Source organism: Myotis yumanensis, unplaced genomic scaffold (assembly GCF_028538775.1).
Source record: "Myotis yumanensis isolate MYYU_CA2020_CCGP unplaced genomic scaffold, mMyoYum1.0.hap1 SCAF_11, whole genome shotgun sequence".
Taxonomy (NCBI): domain Eukaryota; kingdom Metazoa; phylum Chordata; class Mammalia; order Chiroptera; family Vespertilionidae; genus Myotis; species Myotis yumanensis.
Genome location: NW_027223762.1, coordinates 5513658 through 5536071, shown reverse-complemented (window position 1 = coordinate 5536071; position 22414 = coordinate 5513658). Strand labels below are relative to the sequence as shown.

Sequence of the window (22414 nt, the reverse complement as noted above, 5' to 3'; positions counted from 1 at the left end):
CTGATCGATGTTTCTCTCTCATCGATGTTTCAAACTCTCTATCCCTCTCCCTTCCTCTCTGTAAAAAATCAATAAAATATATTTTTAAAAAATGGGAGATGCTAACACTTGTGGGCAAGGCTCATTCTCCTCAAAGAGAAATACAGCAACCACCCTCTCCTTCTCAAGGCCCAGAGGCTGTAAACAGGTTTTAGCAGCAATCCCAGGAGGTTGAGTTGGAAATTTAGACCTCAGTGGATTTCCCTGGAATCTATTATTTCAAACAGCTCAAAATAGGTCTCCTCATTAAAATTTTCTTTGTAGCATTGATTAATTTTCTTCCATGGTACTTAATCCTTTTTATAATTTTATGCTATAGTATGATTATTTGTTTGATATCTGTTCCTCTAACTAGACTCTGATCTCTATGAGGGCAGGGATTATGGCTGATTTAGATCACCCTATATATCTAGTACTAGACAAATGATAGATGTTTAATAGGTATTTGTTAAAAGAATGATTTGATAAGACAGAGAGGCAATACCTCATGTGAAAGTAACATAATAAATAGTAAAAAGAAGGTAAAGTAAGTAGAAAGAGCACAGATCTGTTTTGGATATTGGAACTATTACTCACAAACGTCATTACTTTAGGCAAATTACTCAACCCCTGTATCAATTTCATCACCAAAAGTAGAAATACTATTATTTGGAAGTTTGGAACACCTGAACATCATAAGGTGTAAAAATATGTCAAAAGTGGAAATTACTCACATGAGGAAACTCTATTGCCCCTGAAATCTCTTCCTCATGTGGCCAGAAATTCTCACTTCCCTATTCCAAATCTTAGACAAACATTTGGGACCTTTTGGTGTTCTTTGGTCTATTCAATGCATATTTATTGAGCATCTATGATATGCTGTCCACTGGGGTTGGCTCTGGGAATACACTGGTCAATTAGACAGATGTTCAGTCTAAGAGCTTTGTTTATCTTATATAATAAAAGGATAATATGCAAATCAACCGAACAGTGGAACAACCAGTTGCTACGATGCGCACTGACCACCAGGGGGCAGATGCTCAATGCAGGAGCTGCCCCCTGGTGGTCAGTGCGCTCCCACAGGGGGAGCACTGCTCAGCCAGAAGCCGGGGTCATGGCTGGTGAGCGCAGCAAAAGCCTCTCCCGCCTCCGCAGCAGGCTGACATCCCCTGAGGGGTCCAGACTGCGAGAGGGTGCAGGCCAGGCTGAGGGACCTCCCTCCAGTGTATAAATGTTGTGCACCAGGCCTCTAGTATTTGAATAACTCCTGAAAGGACCTAGGGGCCTTAGTCACATATCACTGCAAACAATAACAATAACTATCTGTTATTGTATACGCTCTCTATCCCAGCCCTGTCCTAGGTATTCCTGATTCATAATCTTATTTAATCTTTATAAGGACTATGAAAGGTAGACCTAACAGTTTTCATTTTTAGGCAAAGAAACTGCAGCCTTGCAGGTAGAGAGTGGCAGTGTTGGGGTTGGAATGCAGGTCTGTGTGACCCTACAGCCATGATTTTCCTTATAGCAGCGCATCTGCCAGCCAGTCACTTTTAATAGTATCATTTATTTAGCAAGTGATGACTTGACATTATTATAGAATTTTCTACTTTTTATTAGATTGTGCAATTTAGTAAACATGGTTCTTATAATTACTGATGTAAAAATATTCTTTCATAAATGCTGGGTTTTCTCTGACACATGAACACTGCTTGCCTGTGGTACAGAAATATTTTAAAACTAACTTAAAATGAATGCAAAATTCAGAATCCAGGAGTTTCCTTTTTTTAGACCAGCAATGTCAAATTCATGGACATTGAACCACATAGGATCCTGGGTATATTTTTATTGGCTGGTGTGCTTGATGACAGGTTTTGAAAGACAAAGATACTAGTCAAGCATTCTGCTTGGTCAAAATACCATCATTTTAACAGTAATTTAACACCTGGCCCACTTCATTTAGACCAATGAGAGATCCAAAGATTAATCATACCCTGTGTTTGCTTTCTAGGAATTCACAGACCGATGAGGAATATGCTACTAGCAATGATATGAAGAGGATGATGGTGACAGTGGTAGTAGTAGTAATAATGATAGTAAAAGCAAAGCATGCCATTAAAACGGTATGAACCAGTGTTCTGGGAGCTCAGCCTAGATTTGGCTTTCTTTCCTATTTCCTGTTCCAAAACAAAGTGACAGAAGTGATGGGATATCAGGCAGTTGCAGATAGGTTTTGGTCAGAAGAGACTTTTCAGAGCTTCCAGAAGGAATGCAGTCTTTGGCTCATAAAGTCGGCCCTGAAAATTACTAAATAGTTTAGACAAATTTCCCACCCAATACTAAATGTTATGACCCCTCTGGCCTATGATTTTCTAGAATCTCACCCTCTGTCACTAAGCAGCCAGCCCAGGTTCAAGGGGATTATTCATTCTACGAAAGATGTCCAGAAATCTATATCAAGGATATTGTTCAGGCTACCCTTAAAACGGTAGTGAGTAACGTGTACAAAGATATTTCCCTCACTGGTATTTAAAAAGTTAAAATGTATAATAAAAAGAGAATAGTGAGGTAAACCTTGTCCATACATATAATGGAGTATAATGTCTTAAGATAACATTTGTGATATGTTTTAATTGCAAGGGTCATGCTAAGGGGGAAAAAAGTAGTATATAAAATTTAAAGAAATGAGTAGTCTCAACTAGAAACAATACTTACAAAGGAGGAAAATATAGCCTATAAGTAACAGATTGTAGGTGATCTTATTCTTTTTTTATGTTTTGCTTTCCAAATTTTCTGCAGTGAGTATTATTCTTTTACTTAGAAGAAGGTATCACTGAGCACTTAAGAACAAATTCCCAGCTTTCAATCAAGCTAATTTTAAAAAAAATATATTTTTACTGATTTCAGAAAGGAAGGGAGAGGGAGAGACAAACATCAATGATGAGAGAGAATAAATGATGAGAGAGAAACATCAATGATGAAAGAGAATCTGCCTCTTGCACACCCCGCCCTGGGGATTGAGCCTGCAATTCCTGGCCAGGAATCAAACTGTGACCTCCTGGCTCATAGGTCAGCACTCAACCACTGAGCCACACCAGCCGGGCACAATCAAGCTCTTTTAAGAGCTGTTGTGTGAGTAGAGACTTGAAGGACTATTGTTCAATGAATTGCATGGAATGCCAACAGCAGCCCTCTTTAGTTCTAGTTCTTAGAGTTATGTCAAATGAGTTTGCAAAAGTAGACACAAAATCTTCTGAAAAAAACACACACAAAGTAATCTGTCTTCTTCACTTAATGAAAAAAGAAATATTCTGCCCTTATATCTACTCCCAGACAACTACAAAACTGGAATATTATCACTGTTATAATGAGACAATCACCATGCAAACAATCAGTGTCCAGGCTGGCTCTAAATTTAGAGAAATGATGTGATTCTTGGTTATCTACCATAGGAGCCAATAGCTACAATTCAGAGAAACTAGCTGGAGTACTGGATAAACGTTTAGCCTTCCTTCTATTATAACATCTCCCAATGAGTTTTCATTCACAGATGTATAACCTTATAGACATATTATAATCGAAATACTTCTTACCAGCAACCTCTGGTTGCCATTTTATTAAGTGGTTCCCATGTAATATAGAAGAAGCTGGTCTCTTTACATCCTATATAATAAAGAGATAATATGCTAATTAGACCGAACAGCCAAACAACCTTCTGGATGACCTTCTGGATGAAGCTGGGGCTGGGAGGGCCAGCAGAGGCTGTGAGGGGCTGTGCGGGCTGGCCAAGGCTGCAAAGGCTGGGCAAGGCAGCCTGAGCTGTGAGGGCCGAGCCCCTTGCACAAATTTCGTGCACTGGGCCTCTAGTTTTTTAAATAAGCAGGCACAAGCAGTACAAGAACATTATGCCACTGTCATTGTGCTAAGAATCTTTATAAATACAATGTTCTGAATTCAAACATTCATGTTCTAGAAAGAGTACCCATTTACCTTCACAAATGGTTTTAGATGTACCCAATTTAGGAGCTAGCGCGTCAGCTATATTCAGCTGTAAACTTCTTGATTATGAATTCATTTAATTTCTCAACTTAAAAGCTCTGAGAATAACAAATACAACTTCGTTATTAAAAACTGAGTGGCAGTTCAATGCGAGGGTTCTGCTGGGGCTTTCATAAATATTATCTCTAGGATTTGCAACAATTTTGTGAGACAGGTTAAATTCACACTTAAATGAAGAAACTAAGGCTCAGAAAGATTAAATTATTTGCCTAAGGCCACACAGCCATTAAGTAGTGGAGTCAGAAGTCAAATTTGGTTCTGATTTATAGTCCAGTTTTATTTAAATTTTCCCATTTTGTTGATGTCTAGTCTTTAGATTATTTAGATTGTTTTATTCAGAAGTTCTATTTTATACCCTGAGAAACTGAGACATGAGGAATTAAATGACCTGCCGAGTTAATATGAACAAAAAAACAAACTCAAATCTGAATCAGATTAATTGCCTCTATTTGTTGATTTTTTAAATTATGACCTCTGCAACATTATATTAACCTCTGATAACATATCATACTTTAATTTTTGTATTATTTTGAATTGACATGAAATTAAAAATATTTTACAATAATGTCATTTTTCTGAATTTTAGATCATCTTAAAGTCATAAATACACCCCCTTTTCATGTGGGGAAACTATACAGAGGTATAAACATGCAGTGGGAAGGATTCAGAGCCATTAGTCATTAGCCACTTTGGCACAATTGTGGTCAAATTTCCATCCAGAAACAAAATGGGAGAGATCTCAAGGGATCAGTAGCCAAAGTACTCCAAGAAGTTTCCTCAAGCTTCTTGGCCTGTTAGTCCCTTTTTTCCATTTAAATTTTTTAAGGAAGGAACATTAACATTCATTGAACACCTTATACATGCCAGAGACTGTGCTAAGCACTTTCATAGACATTATGTTATTAGTCCTTGCAATTAATCTCAGGGATATAATTTCCATTTTACAAAAGTTAAATAACTTTCTCAGAGTGACTACACTCATCTCTAAAGCCATGTCTCTTTTATCCATACCATACTTCTCTCTAGAGAGAAACAGGTATTGTATAAACTTCTTGAATAAAACAGGCTGCTCTCTATTAGCTAACTGGGATATGTAAGACCTTATTTGGAACCTGACTTAAATAAACTTTAACAATTCATATGAGATTTGAACACTGATCAAATAGTTGATGAAATTAATTTTTTTGTTTATTTTTTGGTGTGTAACAGTATTGTGGACATGTTTTAAAGAGTCTTTGTAGATATATACTTAAATATTTGTAGATGAAATAATATAATGTCTTAATTTGTTCAAACTAACCTACTGGAGGGGGAAGAAAAGTGACCTTAATAATAGTTATAGCTGAGTGATGGGTACGTGGGAGTTCATTACTGGTACATTATTTCCTTCGAATGTGTATGCTTTCCATAGTAAAAAAAAAAGTCTTGGGTTTATTTTTTTATTTACTTTTTTAATATATCTTTATTGATTTTAGAGAGGAAAGGAGAAGGTGAAAGGGCTAGAAACATCAATGATGAGAGAATCATTGATTGGCTGCCTCCTGCACACCCCACACTGGGGATTGAGCCCACAACACAGGCATGTGCCCTGACGGGGAATCAAACCATGACCTCCTAATTCATAGGTTGACACTGAACCACTGGGCCCATGCCAGCTGGGCAAGTCTTGGGTTTAAATAACACCTTTTCAGTTAGTAAAAGTGTGACCGTGAATAAGTTACTTTCTGAGACACAGTCACAAAACGAAGCATCCTTACCTTGCAGAGCTGCAATGTGGACTCAATGAGGTACTGTGTGTAAATATACACCATAGTGCCCTATACATTCTAAGTTCTTTACTACATTGCTAGTTAATATTATTACAAAAATAAATGATCTCTGTTTTCATTTCCTTGCTCTCATGACTTAGCCAGAGATAACTTACAATATTCAGATGAATCTGATATTGGCCAACAGCCAAAGATGAATGATATAAAACTCCTGTGTAGCTGGTCATCTCCAGAGCACCTCTGTGGAAGAATGGCATCCTTTTCCAGTTTCCCCTTTGCCAAGACCTCTTGTTTTATGAACAAAACATATGCCATTTTGTACAGCTCTTGTTATAACCAGTTTATTGATGGGTTGGCTATATAGCTTTATTCTTTACTGCTTCAAATATTCTCTACTGTGTTTCCCTGTCCCATCCCAGGATGATAAATTAGGTCAGTTTCAGGTATCAGAAAAGTGTTTTTTTTTCTATGTATTAAAAAAGTTCAGTCTAATTTAAACATATATTTCCACTTAGATCCAATTCAATCGCTCTCTTCTCAGTTCAGTTTTGAACTAAGTGATGAAGTAGCAGATATAACCTTGATGCAATAATTTGCACAAGATCAGTATTTTGAGTCTTAAATTTTTTTATAAAAGATAAACTAAAATTCTAAAGTTGTGATAATAATAAATTTGTTACCACCCAGGATGCATGCCTCAGTGGTTGAGCGTCGACCTGTGAACCAGGAGGTATAGGTTCAATTCCTGGTTAGGGCACATGCCTGAGTCGCAGGCTCGATCCCTGGTGTGGGATGTGCAGGAGGCAGCCGATCAATGATTCTCTCTCATCATTGATGTTTCTATCTTTCTCTCCCTCTCCCTTTCTCTCTGAAATCAATAAAGATATATATTTAAAAAAAATTGTTACCATTACATGGCACTATATAATCTACAGAATATATTCAACGTCATCTCAATTTCATAACTGCTAACTAGAGAAGGTAGGTAATTTCATATTTGTTTTCATACAAGGAAACTAAACTTAGAAAAGTAACTTTTCTAGGACTTCACACCTATGATGACTACAGCACAGGTGTGATGTCTAAAACACATCTAATGCCTCCCAGTTTTCTGTACTTTCCACTATATAGTTCAGGTATTTCTTCTATAAATTCTCTCCTGTATGCATCTATACCACCTTTTTACTTCACTTGACTTACTGGAATTCATTTATCTGTCTTTCTCATTAGGCATAAATTCCTTGAAGGCTCCAGTGGTATCTTAATGTTGATTCTACAGTGACTACACAGTCCTTGGCACATTTATTCAATAGTTATTTATTTTGTAGGTTAAGCACTATTAACTGTTCAATGCTTTTAATAGCTTAATTTCTTATTCAGAGGTTCCACCACGAATGGGATTACTACTGTTCAGAGACTAAAGTGGTTTATGAACCATTGATTTCTCATGAAAGGGATGATAATAACTATCATTTATTGTGCATTTTTAGTAATGAGGCATTATGTTACATTTTATATATATATATATAAATATATATATATATATATATATATATATATATATATATAGTCTTCTTTTTACTTTTCAAGAATTCTCTGAACTACTATTTTAAATGGAAACTGAGGCTGAGAGGTTAAACAATGATTCAAGGTCATAGAACTAATAAACAGTGGAACTGGCGATTTTTATCTAAGTACTAGTGGCCTGGTGCATGGATTCGTGCACATTGAAAGGAAATTAACCTCTCTGATTCCAGAGTGCGTCACCACAACTTGGCAGTAAACCAGATACGGGGCAGACAGTACCCCAGCAACAACATAAGCCAAGGCCAAAGGTGGAATCACGCAGCCCCCACAAGGAACCGGGCTCCCTCCTCTCTGGTTCCGGGATCTATCACCCGAGAACTGCCACTGCCAAGCCACCGCAGCTCGGCAACTCCTGCGTTGAGCATCTACTCCCTGGTGGTCAGTGCATGTCATATGTACTGGACGTTGGACGGTTGGACGGTCACTTAGCTTTTTATATATATAGATATCTATCTTGAAAATTCTTGTTCACATTTCCTCTAATTTCTTTTGAGCCAGTTGAAACATTGGTGAGGGCTGAGGAATTTTCCCATTTACAAATGAAAAATGAGGAAAAATTAAATAGTTTTCATCTCATTCTGAGGAAAAATACCTTTATAAGTAGTTAAACTTACAAAATTTAAACTGATTTTTAAAAAAATATTTCATGAGCAATAAAGTACCTTATGTATACATTTAAAAAACACTCGCCGGACCGGTTTGGCTCAGTGGATAGAGCGTCGGCCTGAGGACTCAAGGGTCCCGGGTTCGATTCCGGTCAAGGGCATGTACCTGGGTTGCGGTTACATCCCCAGTGAGGGGTGTGCAGGAGGCAGCTGATCGATCTCTCTCATCGATGTTTCTAACTCTCTGTCCCTCTTCCTTCTTCTCTGTAAAAAATCAATAAAATATATTAAAAAAATAATAATAGGAGAAACCAAGATGGCGGCATAGGTAAACACCGGAGTTTGCTGCCTCGAACAACCACTTTAAAAATACAACTAAAAAACTGAACGGACATCACCCAGAACCACAGGAAGGCTGGCTGAGGAGAGACTCTTCAACTAGAAGGAAAAACAACAGCATTACGAGGCCCAGAGGAGGCGCAGTGTGGAAAATTTAAAGGTACGGTGGTGTGGCGGTGCGCGCGCAAAGCGGGCTGGTGGCTGAGGGCGCGGTTGTCGTTTTCAATCAGGAGTGAGTCTCAGACTCTGGGCTACAGATCCGGGCGAGTCTCTAGGGACCCAGACTCAAACGGGAGAAGCGGGACTGTCTGGCTACGGTCCCTCCGAGGTTTGCAGCGGTTGTGGGGACAGAGAGGCAGAGCCCCTGGAGACAGACTGAGAGCAGCCATAGCTGCTCCCTCCCCCCGCCCTGTTGAGCCCGCCCCGGCCAGGCCCTGCGCAGAGCCATTTGTCGATCGCCTCAGGCAAAGGCTGGACTAGCGCCTCCCCAGAGGACTGAAGTTTTTCACACAGCTGATTCCAACAGCCAGTCGGCCTGGTGGTCAAATCCCTCTAGTGTTAACTACAACAATTAAGGCTTGGCTAGAACAAGACTGCGCACAAAGACCACAAGGGGGTGCACCAAGAAAGCATAAAAGATGCGGAGACAAAAAAACATGACAGAAATGGAGGATATGGAGCTAAGAATCGCAATTTTGAGGGCTTGCTATAAACTTGTGCAGAGCCTCACGAAAACTAATGAGACCCTCGATGCTACGATAAAGAAATTAGAAAGTAAGCATACACGGACTGAAATAAAGAATATTATACCCAATAGCAGACCAGAGGAGCACAAGAATCAAACCAAAGATTTGACAAAAAACACCCAACTGGAAAAGCAAAATGAAAACAGAATCCGAAAGTGTGAAGATAGTGTAAGGAGCCTCTGGGACAGTTTCAAGCGTACCAACATCAGAATAATAGGGGTGCCAGAAGATGAAAGACAGCAAGATATTGAAAACCTATTTCAAGAAATAATGGCAGAAAACTTCCCCCACCTGGTGAAAGAAATGGACTTACAGGTCCAAGAAGCGCAGAGAACCCCAATCAAAAGGAATCCAAAGAGGACCACACCAAGACACATCATCATTAAAATGCCAAGAGCAAAAGACAAAGAGAGAATCTTAAAAGCAGCAAGAGAAAGAGACTCAATTACCTACAAGGGAATACCCATACGACTGTCAGCTGATTTCTCAACAGAAACTTTGCAGGCAAGAAGGGAATGGCAAGAAATATTCAAAGTGCTGAATACCAAGAACCTACAACCAAGATTACTTTATCCAGCAAAGCTATCATTCAGAACTGAAGGTCAGATAAAGAGCTTCACAGACAAGGAAAAGCTAAAGGAGTTCATCACCACTAAACCAGTATTATACGAAATACTGAAAGGTATCCTTTAAGAAGAGGAAGAAGAAAAAGGTAAAGATACAAATTGTGAACAACAAACATGCATCTATCAACAAGTGAATCTAAGAATGAAGTGAATAAATAATCTGATGTACAGAATGAACTGGTGATTATAATGAATCAGGGACATAGAAAGGGAATGGACTGACTATTCTTGGGGGGGTAAGGGGAATGGGAGATTCGGGAAGAGACTGGACAAAAATCGTGCACCTATGGATGAGGACAGTGGGTGGGGAGTGAGGGCGGAGGGTGGGGCGGGAACTGGAAGGAGGGGAGTTATGGGGGGGGGGGGAAGAGGAACAAATGTAATCTGAACAATAAAAATTTAATAAAAAAAAAATAAAAGAATTGGTATATAAAAAAAAAAAATAATAATAATAATAATAATAATAATAAATAAATAAATAAATAAAAAACACTTGAACTTCTGCAATAAACAAAACTGATAGTCTTCCATTAACTCATAGCATCAAATGCCAAACAATTCCATCAAGCAGAAGTTGCAAATTGAGTCAGACTTGTGCAGTCTTTTGGTACATTAAAAATAAAATATTATATTAATAAGCATGTCAACTTTATTGATAATGCTTAATGGGCCTCCAATGGGGCATTTCACTAATAATTCAAGATTGCATTTCAGAAATAAACTCACTAATCAAAAATTAATAAAACCAATGCAAAATATAAAACACCACAGATTCCTGTACCACCAAAGTCTACTATTTTAAGAAAGCTTCAATTGCCCTAAACATCCTGAAATATGAAAGAGCAGAAATATTAGGGCCTACTTGTGTGAATTAGAGAAAATTCATCCAGGCTCCAAAGCACATTTAACATGTTAATGATTTGCAAAAAAATCTATTTACATTCAGCTCTTCAAAAGTTCATAGTCTTTCAGAGCTTAAGAGATAATAAACAAGATCCAAATAAAGGATTAAAAAGTACATTTAAAGTGACAGATTTCCATTTTCAGAAAGTTGCTATATGAGTAAGAATGAAAAAAAATAGGATTCACTTAATAGATCTATAATAACTGTAGGCAAATTTAACTAATTTGTGTACACTTTCCCTTTAATGAGTAACACTTCATAAAAATGAAATCTTTGTTAATTAAGAGAGACCCAGCCGAAGCCGGTTTGGCTCAGTGGATAGAGCGTCGGCTTGCGGACTGAGGAGTCCCGGGTTCGATTCCGGTCAAGGGCATGTACCTGGGTTGCGGGCACATCCCCAGTGGGAGATGTGCAGGAGGCAGCTGATTGATGTTTCTCTCTCATCGATGTTTCTAACTCTCTATCTCTCTCCCTTCCTCTCTGTAAAAAAATCAATAAAATATATTTAAAAAAAAAAAAAAAGAGAGACCTACTTTCTATAAGAAGTTCACCAATTATTCTTAGCTATATTGAACTTGAAGGCCACTTGGTGAATGAGAGTATTCCAAGTTTTAATTGTAATTTAGAACAAAAGGAAATAGATTGTTCACCTAAAAATTATCCAACAAATGGTTAGAAATACAGTGCATTGTCTTCTAAAAAAAATAAACAATTGGTGGTTATACAGTAGGTCATCTTTGTTAGAAATACAGTGAAGTAAGGCAGTGAGATATTCAGAGAAGGCATAAGAATTATAAATTATCTGACTTGCATGCTTTAAGTTAACTGATCAGAGTATAGAACATCTCTTTAATGTATTCACAGGCACCTTATTATTAAAGTGTCAAACCTCTTTGAGGATTCTTCAGTAATTTGCTATTCCATTTCTGTTTCATTCATTAAGTAGTTCCTAAAGCACCCCCAAGATCCCCATTTGTGAAGTTCTCAATGATTCAGGCTGTGAGCAACTCAAACTATTTTGATTCACTTAAGAGAGTACAAGTTATCTTTAGAAACCAACTGTAAATGAGAAATGCAGTGTTATGGTCCCTTCACAATGTGAACATGTTAAAATAATTCCACAGCTCAAGAGACCCATCATCTAAATGAGTGGTACACATAGCTACCATAGGCTAGGTTTACATCACTTTAAATTATTAATAACAATTCTTGAATATAGGTAAAAATGATTATGATTTTACTTAGTAAGAGATGAAAGGGAGGATACTCATATGAGTAGATTAAAAAGCACTCTTAAAGGTGCTTTATATCTACTGGAAGTAAATTATAAAATCTTCTTTAGTCTAGCTTTTCTTTTCTGTTAAGTAACATAAAGATACTTATAGCATTGTTCATTGTTCACAGGCTTTTAGTAGAAGATTTAATTTCTTGATATAATTAACAAGGTACATTCAACTGATTCTTGTTATAACAAATATTTCATTGACAAATATTATAGAGTATCTACTATAAAAACCATTATAGAGATATGAAAAAGGTCATTAAAATATCTGCCCTTGTGGACAGTGCTTTCATATTGCAGCTATGTCTTTAAGATAAAAATGTTCCTTAATATACTGTATTTTTATGTATTGGAAGGATGGATTAGGTAATTTATATGGTTCCCTTCCAGTTCATATACTATATTAATTATATGAATTAACCACTGGAATAGTAGAAATATCAATCATTTATTAATTTATCTCTGTATCATTTGATATTTTATGAAATTTAATGTTTATGTCTACTAAATATAACTGAAATGGCCCTAACTGGTTTGACTCAGTGGATAGAGCGTCGGCCGGCGAACTGAAGGGTCTCAGGTTTGATTCTGGTCAAGGGCATGTACCTTGGTTGCAGGCACATCCCCAGTAGGGGGTGTGCAGGAGGCAGCTGATCGATGTTTCTCTCTCATTGATGTTTCTAACTCTCTATCCCTCTCCCTTCCTCTCTGTAAAAAATCAATAAAATATGTTAAAAAACAAATAAATAAATATAACTGAAATGGGCATTGTCAATTTCAACGTTAGATTAACTGAATGTGATTCCTTCTAAAAGAACTTTATCTTCCTAAATAATGACGAATCTTAGGAGCATAGAAATCACTCAACATAAAGAAAAATAAATACCTTTAGAATGACATTAAAATATATTGTTCTTGTGAATTAGGAAACTGGGCATTTGATATGGATGTGAAACTCCCCACGGAGCTCCTCAGCAATGTTTGGAATCCATAACTATGGGCAACCCAAACAGAAAACCTATAGCTTGCCCAGGGCGGCATTTCTAATCAAGTTACCTTGTAACAGAATGGGATTCATAGCCTCGCGAGACCAAGCAGGGCACTTCGCAACTCCAAGTCTCTGCTGTCTGCAGAGGCTACCTGGTGTTGAGAAAAATCCTGGCCTGCCTGTTTTCAGAATGGGATAGCAAGACCAGGTGTCATCTGACTCAAAAGCCTTTGTAGGAACAGACTACCCAAGAGAGAGCTCCTTCTGATTCAGTAAAGCGTTGCCAAGATGGGAGGGTGGAATTAGCTTGGTAATTGGTGAATGTGTTGAGAAAGGCATCACCTTACTTCCCCCACAACTTCCAAGAGGATTGGCTACTCTCTCCAATGAGAGACTCAGACTCTGTCTTCTACCAGCCTCCCCGAAGGCCTGGCTTTTCTAGGTCAGAATTCCTGGCATTTCCTTCAAGGGGACATTTTGGTTAGTTTTGGTTATCTTTCTGAGTGCCTGAGTGATTGCATTTTGGGAGAAGGAACAGGAAGACCTGGATTATTTTAAAACTGACTAGAACTTTATTATATAGACACTCAGGAAAAATTTTTTGGAAGAAAGGGAGAAACAGAGAAAGCAAGTGAGAGAGAAGGAGAAGAAAAGGAGGAAAGAGAAGAAGGCTCACATAGGCAGGTATAATTGCCGGTGCCGCAGCCCTTGTCCAGCAGGACAGAGAAGAAAGCTGTGCAGGAAGAGCTGCACAAGCCCTTGAAAGGTTTTAGAAGCCGCACTGCTGGCCTCTATGGGCCTGGTCAGCTCCAAGCAGTCAGGCATTCTTCTCTCAGACCTGCTGTTGCCCCACCCTCCATCTTTTCTGAAGGTGGCTGCATCTGGAGCATTGCCAAGGAAGCCAGAGACAGGCATCTTGGATTTGGGTTCTGCCTTCTAGGAGGCAGGGGAGAGCTGGCAGGGCACGGTGTGTTTGCACTGCAGCTTCCTCACTCCTCAGAGTCTCAGTGCTTGAAGCTGCAGCAGTTTAGGAAGAGGCAAGAAGGCAGAAGAAGGAGCATGCGCCTGCAGTGTCTCTGAAGGCAGGATGCTCTGAAGAATTCTGGAAACATGGCAGGGCAGGGATGGAGATGGGGCTGGGCTGTCCTCAAACAGGAGCTGAGGATCTAACTGGTTTGCCAGTTCTCTCTAAAACCCCCAAAGATGCCAAAAAAAAAAAAATTGACTGTGGTGCAGAGGAGGCCAGGAGGCCAGACTAAACATCTAAAGAGATGCATCTAGTAGAGGTGAGGGGCAATAGAAAAGAGACCTTACAAGTAAGAAGAGGCAGAGAAGTGCAATGGTGTGAAAAGAAACCCTTGGGACCTTTTCGAAAGATGTTTGGGGAGCACATAAGTACTTATTTGACGATGTCAGCCATGTCACCGAGCATGTTAAAAGTGCAGAGAGAAGGGATCATTCCCATTCAACATTACTTTTTAATTGTTTATTCCATAGGCCAGAAGTTAATTGAATTTTCCCTGGCTCATGGCTCTGCACCTCAATTCCTCATCTGTACAAACAAGGTATTTGGACTAGATGCTTTTGAAGGTCTGGGCCAGATGTGATCCTCTATAACTGTCAGCCTGTGAACCAGAGTATCTGAGACAGAACGTCTCTGAACTTTAATACCAAATTCTCCCTCTTCCTCCACCAGTCACTTATCAATGCAGTGCACACCTGCACCACTCCTGGAGCTGGTTCAGCCTCAGTGATGACAAGGAGTGTGGCTTAATTGTGACAGATGATTGCTCCTTCCACCCTGAAGTAAGGAAGAGAGGCACAGAGAAGGCAGTATCATTTATACTTTGGGTTCCCAAGGAGAGGTTATTCTCGAATTTTCTATTTCAAATTTCATACACTTAAATAAATTATAAATTCCTTTGAGTAGGTTCTAAATAGTTGGACTGACAAATGGTTAAAGAGCTCTGTAATGATCTGCCCCGTTTTGGAAAAAAAAAATTATTTCATTTCTTCCCAGAAATTGAACCTGCTTTTTCCATGGAAATCCAGCACACTGGCCATGCTCTGCTCTTGTCTGCCTGCCTCATACCATTCTGCCTGCCGGCTTCAGTGCAGCATTTTCTGGGATTATCATACACCCGAGCTTCATGGGGGTGCACTCCTGGGCTCAGGATTAGTGATGTGGAAGCCCCCCCCTCCACACACACACACCACCACCACCACCACCACCACCACCCACACCACCACCACCATCACTCACACATGCAGGCACTTTTGATGGCAGTGGAGATAAAATGTGTTTTCACAAGAGTTTCCTTTTTAATTTGTCTCAATCTCAAATTTATTTAAATTTTTTTTTAATGAATATGTAGAAATACAACTCCCTTGCTCCTCTTGTCTTGAAGTTGGACGTGACACAGAGATAGTATACACTTGTTTTCTACACCCACTGCATTTCCATTTCACTGTAGTCTCCAAAATATGGGCAGGAGGGCAACTCTGAAAAATGGACTCCCAGTCTGGCATCTCCCAGGGCGCGGATCCGCGCAGTGCAGCGCTGAGCACTCGGACGGAGCATCGCCGTTTCCTCCCGCCGCCCCCTCCCTCCGTTCACCAGCACCTCCGATGTCCACAGCGCGGTTGACCTTGCAAAGACTTCTCCCGTGTCTGGGAAGGAACAATCCGTTTTAACAAAAAACCCAAAACGACCTTTCCTCCTTTAAAGAAACACTGCCAAACGCAACGCGTCTGGGTTCCCACTTCCCATGCCCGCATTCCCCAAGGCGAATACCGGATGCCAAGGCAGGTAACTAGTTTGGGTCTGGCTCCCCCATTCATTCTGTCTCAGACTCTGTTCAAAATAGAGGGCTGACTGTGCGGCGGAATATCTTTCCTTTTTCTGACCATTCACCATCGTGACGAAAAACCAAAAGGGAAAAAATGAGCCACTCATGTCTAAATACTGAGAGAAATGTGCTTATGTAGCGTCTCGCTGTGTGGTTCTCAACACTTACATCCCGCTGGGAAACCAACCCTGATTTCCACATCATCGCGTCCACTCAGTTTGACTTAGCAAACACCTCCCCTGCTCTCCCACGGCGAGGAAAATGGTGCACCAACCCCACGAATGACAGGTTGCTGCTGGACTGCAACCGCTCAGTAGTTTTATCAGCAACCGGGAAACTTCACCATCGGTCAGTTAGTTACTTAAATCTCTGTAAGGAAATCCTACTATTTATAGACTTAAACTAAGAAAGCACCTCCATTTCACCTTTCTTAAATCTAGCCTAAGACAACCCTCCAAAACACGCCGCGTATAAACAATCATCCCCCCCCCCCCATTATTCCAAATAGCCCCCCTTGGACTAACAGTGCATCCCGATAGCCAGCATCAACCAAAGCCACTGTCCCCACGCATGCAGACGCATCTGTGTGCAAAAAAAGTGTGTGACAACAGCCAAAGCACCTCCCAGACAACTGGCTGCGCTACCCATGCAGAAATGCAACGAAGACTGCGTTTTCCACTTACAGTTATAGCGCTGCGCACGGTGACTGAACGAAAACGGCAAAACTCGGCAGGTCTTTCTATAGAGATATTTAATTCGAGCAAAAGGTTAAGCCGTCTCTGAGGCGAAGCCGCGCTCTTTTCCCCCCTCCGGAGCTCTAGGCTGCTTAAATCCCTCTCGAATCGCGCCTTCCAAGCCCGGCGGCCGCAGCTACACGCTCGGGTAAATCGCTGCTGCAGATTGGGAATCCCATAGAAAACCTGGGGTCGCTGGAGCTGGCTGCGCAGGCGCGCGAGCGGCCGCCTCGCCGGGCACCCCTCCCGGCTCTCCTCCCCCCGCCCCTCCGGCTCCGCAGCCCCGGCTCGGAATGCTCGGGAGTAGGGCGCTGACCAAAAGCTGCCTGGCATTGGCGCATGCTCAGTTGGAGGGGCTCGGAGTTGCCGCGGGTGTATTCCATTCTCCAGATTTTAGCAGAAACTCCGAAGGAAAGTAGGTAGGAAAAAGGTGCCTGGCTCCCCGAGCAGCGGCACCTGGAGAGGGGTGAGGGAGGGGGACTCGGGTTCCCCTCGCCCCGCGTTGCCGAGTCCGGCGGTGAAGGCTGAGGCCGGAGATGTGCCCCGTGGATCCTGCTTTTCCCACCGCTCTCAGCCCTAGAGAGCCCCCAGCCCAGCCTTCGTCAGGCTGCAGATGAAGGAGCAAACTACAGGAATCCCTTTCTCAGAAGGAAGCGTTCCCAGCCATCTGAGAGCCCATCACCTGGGCTCCCCAAAGGAACCCTCACGGGGGTGACTTTGCATGGCCACTTCATCCTAGAGAACTGGGAGCCAGGCCCTGTGGTATCCCAGTGCCCAGATGGTCCAGGCGCAGAAAGGCGATGGAGAAATGTGTGTTCAAAGGAGCTGGGTCCGAGGCTTGCCCTGTGTGACCTTGAGCAAATCATGCTAACCATCAACAAATGTTTATAAGTGCCTTCTGTATGCACTTCATAAATGCTTATTGAATGTGCTTTTGAATATGCTTTTAGTGGGACGTGGTGGGGGGGGAAGGGGGGCCAAGGTGGGGATGACTCACCCTTGGAATTCAGGGTTGAGGGCTTGAACTAAGGGATCATATACCCCCCCCTTTTCTGTCCTTGAACAATGTATGTTTGCCAGCCTCCTCTGCTCCCCACTGGCATGCCAAAGCCTAGAAGACTTGGCAAAGAGCACTGCCCAGTAAATGTTTGGTTGCTTCCCTACCAGGAAAAGCAAGGAGAATTCACTGTTGTTTCCAAACTAATCAGTTTCCTCAAGTGTGTATGCTTGTACTTTCATTCATTCAACAATTATCACTGGCCACCTTCCTACTGACTATTAAGCACTGTTCTATGTTTTGGAAGTAATGCAGTGAACAAAACCCCTCCTGAAGTTTACATTCAGGTGGGAATTTTATTTTAAAGAGAGGAAACTTCTGGGGGCACAATGAAGATCAATGTCCTCCTTAAGCAGAGAGCTTTACAGTTTGCCGAGAGCCTTCACACACCTCACCACTGGCAGGAAAGCGGCTGGGTTAACCTTTGGTTCTGAGGACACCAAGAGCATCTCCCATGGCAAATGGGCTCTAGTCCAGCGATGTTCAACTTTTCCCACCTCGTGGCGTACATAAACTAATTACTAAAACTCTGGCACAAACAAAAACATATCTTGTTGCCGATATGAGCAAAAAAAAGACAAGGTATAATTTTGATTAATTCACACTGGACAGCTACTGTGTGGCCTGTTGTCATTTTATTTTATTTTTTTAATTTGACAAAGGGAAGAGAGGTCAGTGCCCCTGACTAAATAAATAAATATTGCATGCTTTAAAAATTCTGGAAGCACACTGGCCGGGGCATAGCCGTGGAAAATCGCAGCTCTAGGCTGACATATCTCTTTCCAGGAGAGAGATGCTCCTAGCTGCAAGCTGGGGTGTCAGGTTTGGAAGAACTTGAGGCTACTTAAGCGACCAGAAAAAAAAAAAACATCTCTGCCTCATGAGTCTGTGGCAATGGAAAGCCAGCTAGGTGAGGGCCTCGGGCGGTGACGTCCTGGCCTCTTGCAAAATGCCAACCTGGCCGGCCCAGAGCCAGGAACGCGCTCCCCGGGGCCAGACGCCTCGGGGAGACCGCGCAAAGGGGCAGAACGCTAGGGGCTCCGGGGACCCAGCTCGCCCAGGTTCCCCACCGGCCGGGCTCTCCCGCGCGGGGCTGGCGACCGCGGAAACCCGGAGCGCGGAGCGGCGGGGAGCGGGGCGCGCGGTCCTGGCGCTGCGGCAGCCCCGCGGGTTCCGAGGGTGGCGGCGCCCGCCCCGCGCTCCCGCGCCGCAGTGCGCACTGCGCAGCCGGCTCGCCCAGCCTATTCATCCTGTTTCTCTGCTTGGGGTCTGGGCGAAGTTAGTCCTGATTGTGCAGCTTTGGTGGGCGGCGGAGACAGCCTCCAAAGCTTTCCAAGTAATTCCCCGTCTGTGGTCGATTTGCCCACTGAAAGCATTTGTGTGCGGGACTCTCCGGTTTCCCTCCGAAGGAGTCTCCGCACTGCAATCCGTGCGGACTGTAGCGGGCACGGTGCCATTTCTCGGCCTCGGAGAGCTGAATCTAATTATTGCGCCTCTGGGGTCTCTTTTTTGTGGCAATGTGAGGTTTTAGGTAACTTACTTTGAACTCGTGTTTAGGAAAAAATGAACACGGATACTTTCAAATCGTGCTCTGTTGTAAGGAGAGTTTAGATGCATGCGTTTTGGTAACGCAGCTTTGTGTAATGGGGCAGGCAGGGTTTTTTTGTTTTGTTGTTTGTTCTTTAGTTCTATTTGCACTGAAGAGTTGTTTGGGGTCACGTGCTATCTTAATCTGAATCTTTAATCTCCAGCTATTGCGTAACCTTATCTTTTGAAGCATTAATATTTTGGTTTTTGTTTAAAAAAATGTTTTGAGAGGCCCTTAGGTGGAGTTTTGTGTGCAGTGGAATCGCAGAAGGGAAGCCAATTCTAAAAGATAGCGAAGGAATGTTATCTTTTTAATTACAGAAAGCAGCTGCCCTTTTTAGGGTGGTAGAATGAGCTGTAAGGCAGGAATGTGGTGGGAAGCTGAAAAATAGGGGAGCCTTTCTTTCTTTCCATGCAGGTGTCACGGGTGATCAAAGAAGAGCAGCGGCGTGCTGCCCCGCCCGCCTGCCCGCCCTAGGGTAGAGGGGCTGCAGTAATGCCCCTGTTCACTGAAGAATGCCACCAGCTGTGGCCGCTGTCCCACGACTTAAAGCCTGGTGCCCCACGCTGCAGACCCCCGAAGTGTCAGCTTTCACACGCTGGAGAGTTTTTAGGGGCGGAGGGGGTGAGTCCGGACATGGGAGAGGGCGGGAAGCAAGGTGCTATAGGGAGGGAGGGGGGTGTTTGATTTTCCTGGAGTACCTTGTAGAATCTTCATTTGCCCAGAAACAACTGAGGAGCCATTTTTCCTTTCCTTGGTTGCAAATTATATTCTTATTTGAAGTTGCCTTATTTCCACCTCACTCCTTCCCAGATTCAAAAATAAACAAAATAAAATCAAAGAATGACTTTTTAGGTGTACCCAACTTCATTTAATTTTCCCATTCACTTTCATGGTAGCATGGCCAAGATGAAAACTGAGAATCACAGTAAAAGTGCAAAATGGCAGCGGTATAACAGGTCCAAGCTTGTCATCTTGTGAGCTCACGGTAATATTATATATTAGACATGCTGTGTATAAAATAAATGAGCCAAGGAGGGTGGAACTTAAGACATGAGGGCATTTAGGAAATTGGAAGAAAGATTAAGTGTTGGAAAGTCGTCATTAAAATGCAAAGAGACAGGAATTGGAAAAACTGATTTATACTCATTTAAATTCATAAAGAATAATGATAGTAATTTTCTTGTATGGGTAAAGTGCCCTTATTTGAAAAGGCTAAGAGTATTAATTCTCACAGAGGAGATGCATTATGTAAGATAATTATATTTATCCTCATTTTTTTATCCCATTTAAAAAATATGTGGATAGACCAACAAAATAAAGTAAGTTCCTAAACTCAAACAGGACGTTATCACCTGGAATAAAACCTTACAGTAGTAGTTTCACTGACACATAAATTGCTTCATCATGTAATTTTGTATTTCTTCTACATGTTTTTTTCCTAAAATAATTAAAAAGATGCAAAACCATGAAGGAGTAATTTCCATGCAATTAGAGGGAGAGCTCCATGCCTCTCTGGACAGGGAAGGATTAAAAGGCCCAGTTTTAATGGACTGTGTTGATCAGTTCTCCCAGCCCACTCCTGATTTATCTCTGCAATCCATGATTGAACCTAAATTTGGTTTGAAAGATAACTTTTGACGCTGTCACCAATTTCCTTTAAAGTTTGAACAATTCACCATAAAAGTTTCTTAAGTCCCTGCTGAATGAATTATCGTCAAAGCTTTGAGTTTCCTAGAAGTTTCTTGGAGTCTCAGAAATGGTTATGACAAATGTATGGTCTACAGCCTTAAGAACAGAAAATATTTTATTCCATTCTTTCCTTCACTTTTGGGCCTAACCTATAGATTCACAGCAGTGCTCTGAAGTTGGGAATGTTTACCACTATTTTTAGTGGCAACACAAAAGAAATAATGATAGCAGAGTTAGACTATCTATGAGCCTATTTCTTTTCTTCAGTGACTTTTTAGGTAGTCCTATATTCTAGGGCCTACAGTGATGGCGAACCTTTTGAGCTCGGCGTGCCAGCATTTTGAAAAACCCTAACTTAACTCTGGTGCCGTGTCACATATAGAAATTTTTTGATATTTGCAACCATAGTAAAACAAAGACATATTTTTGATATTTATTTTATATATTTAAATGCCATTTAACAAAGAAAAATCCACCAAATAAATGAGTTCGCATGCCACCTCTGACACGCATGTCATAGGTTCGCCATCACTGTCTTAGGCTGTAGTTGTTTTTAGTTCTGTTGCAATTAGCCACTGCAAATGGAATCAGGCATTCAAATTCCGGAATTAGGTACTTTGGAGACCATCTGATCCGTAAGAATCTTCAAAAGCCCTTTTTGCCTAAAGCAGACCTTACTGCCTTGTTTCTCCATTCAATCTCTATTTCCCTTAATATTGTTCCTTTGAATTTTTAATGAAACTCTCAAACTCAACAGAGAATCTTAGCATACAATTTAAGATGAAATAAAAAGAATGAATTCTACACTTCCTCTGAGACAACCAACAAAAACAAAACCTCCATCCTTCACCAAAAGATTTTTATAATTGAGTTTATATGTTCACCTAACTTCCAGAAGGAGCAAAGAGATAGTGGCCTTCCGCATTTTAAGTGTTATCATATTCCTCCTTTAAAGTTCATTATACCATCTCAAGGGGGTTCAAGAAGAGAAAGGGTGACCATTGAGGATCTTTGATTTTTTTCAGAATGTATCTTCAGTACCTGTTATCATAGCCTCTAGGAGGGTGGATTGCATGATTTTTTAAAAGAGAAAAAAACCAACAACAACCCTGTGCAAGTAACTCATGATGGTGTTCAGTAGTGGATGAGGAGGTTGAATTCCTTTGGGTCCATTCATTATTCATTTATTTAGCACTTTTTGAACACCTACTTTGTACCAAACAGTGTTCAATCCTGTTTATGTGTAAAATGGGTACTATTATAACCCATTTTACATATGAGGAGGAAATTGAGGCAATGTATATATTAGTAATATCTCCAGATGCCACTCTTCAGTTAGCCTCAATTTCTCCTCCTTCTTCACCCCGTTACAATTAATATTATAATTTCTTCTCTATAAATTAGTACCTTTTTATCCACCCAAAAAGTGGATAAATGCAAGATAAATGTTGTACAACCCTATTTACCTGTGAAATAGGTACTATTATGGTATAACTAATTTTACAGTGCAAGTTGAAATTACCCTCAAACTTAGCTATTGAATTTTCTTAGTTTTAGTTTACATTGTTAGG

The 22414-nt window shown here is 41.1% G+C and overlaps 1 protein-coding gene across 1 annotated transcript in view; it reads right to left on the bottom strand.

The window, feature by feature from the left end:
- The window catches only part of VSNL1 (visinin like 1), a 65340-nt gene extending 48590 nt beyond the window's left edge, over positions 1-16750 (bottom strand). The window contains exon 1 of the mRNA XM_070428707.1: positions 16456-16750. The gene's annotated coding sequence lies outside the window, so the exon portion shown is untranslated. The remainder of the gene's footprint in view (positions 1-16455) is intronic.
- Between the last annotated feature and the right edge of the window lie 5664 nt (positions 16751-22414).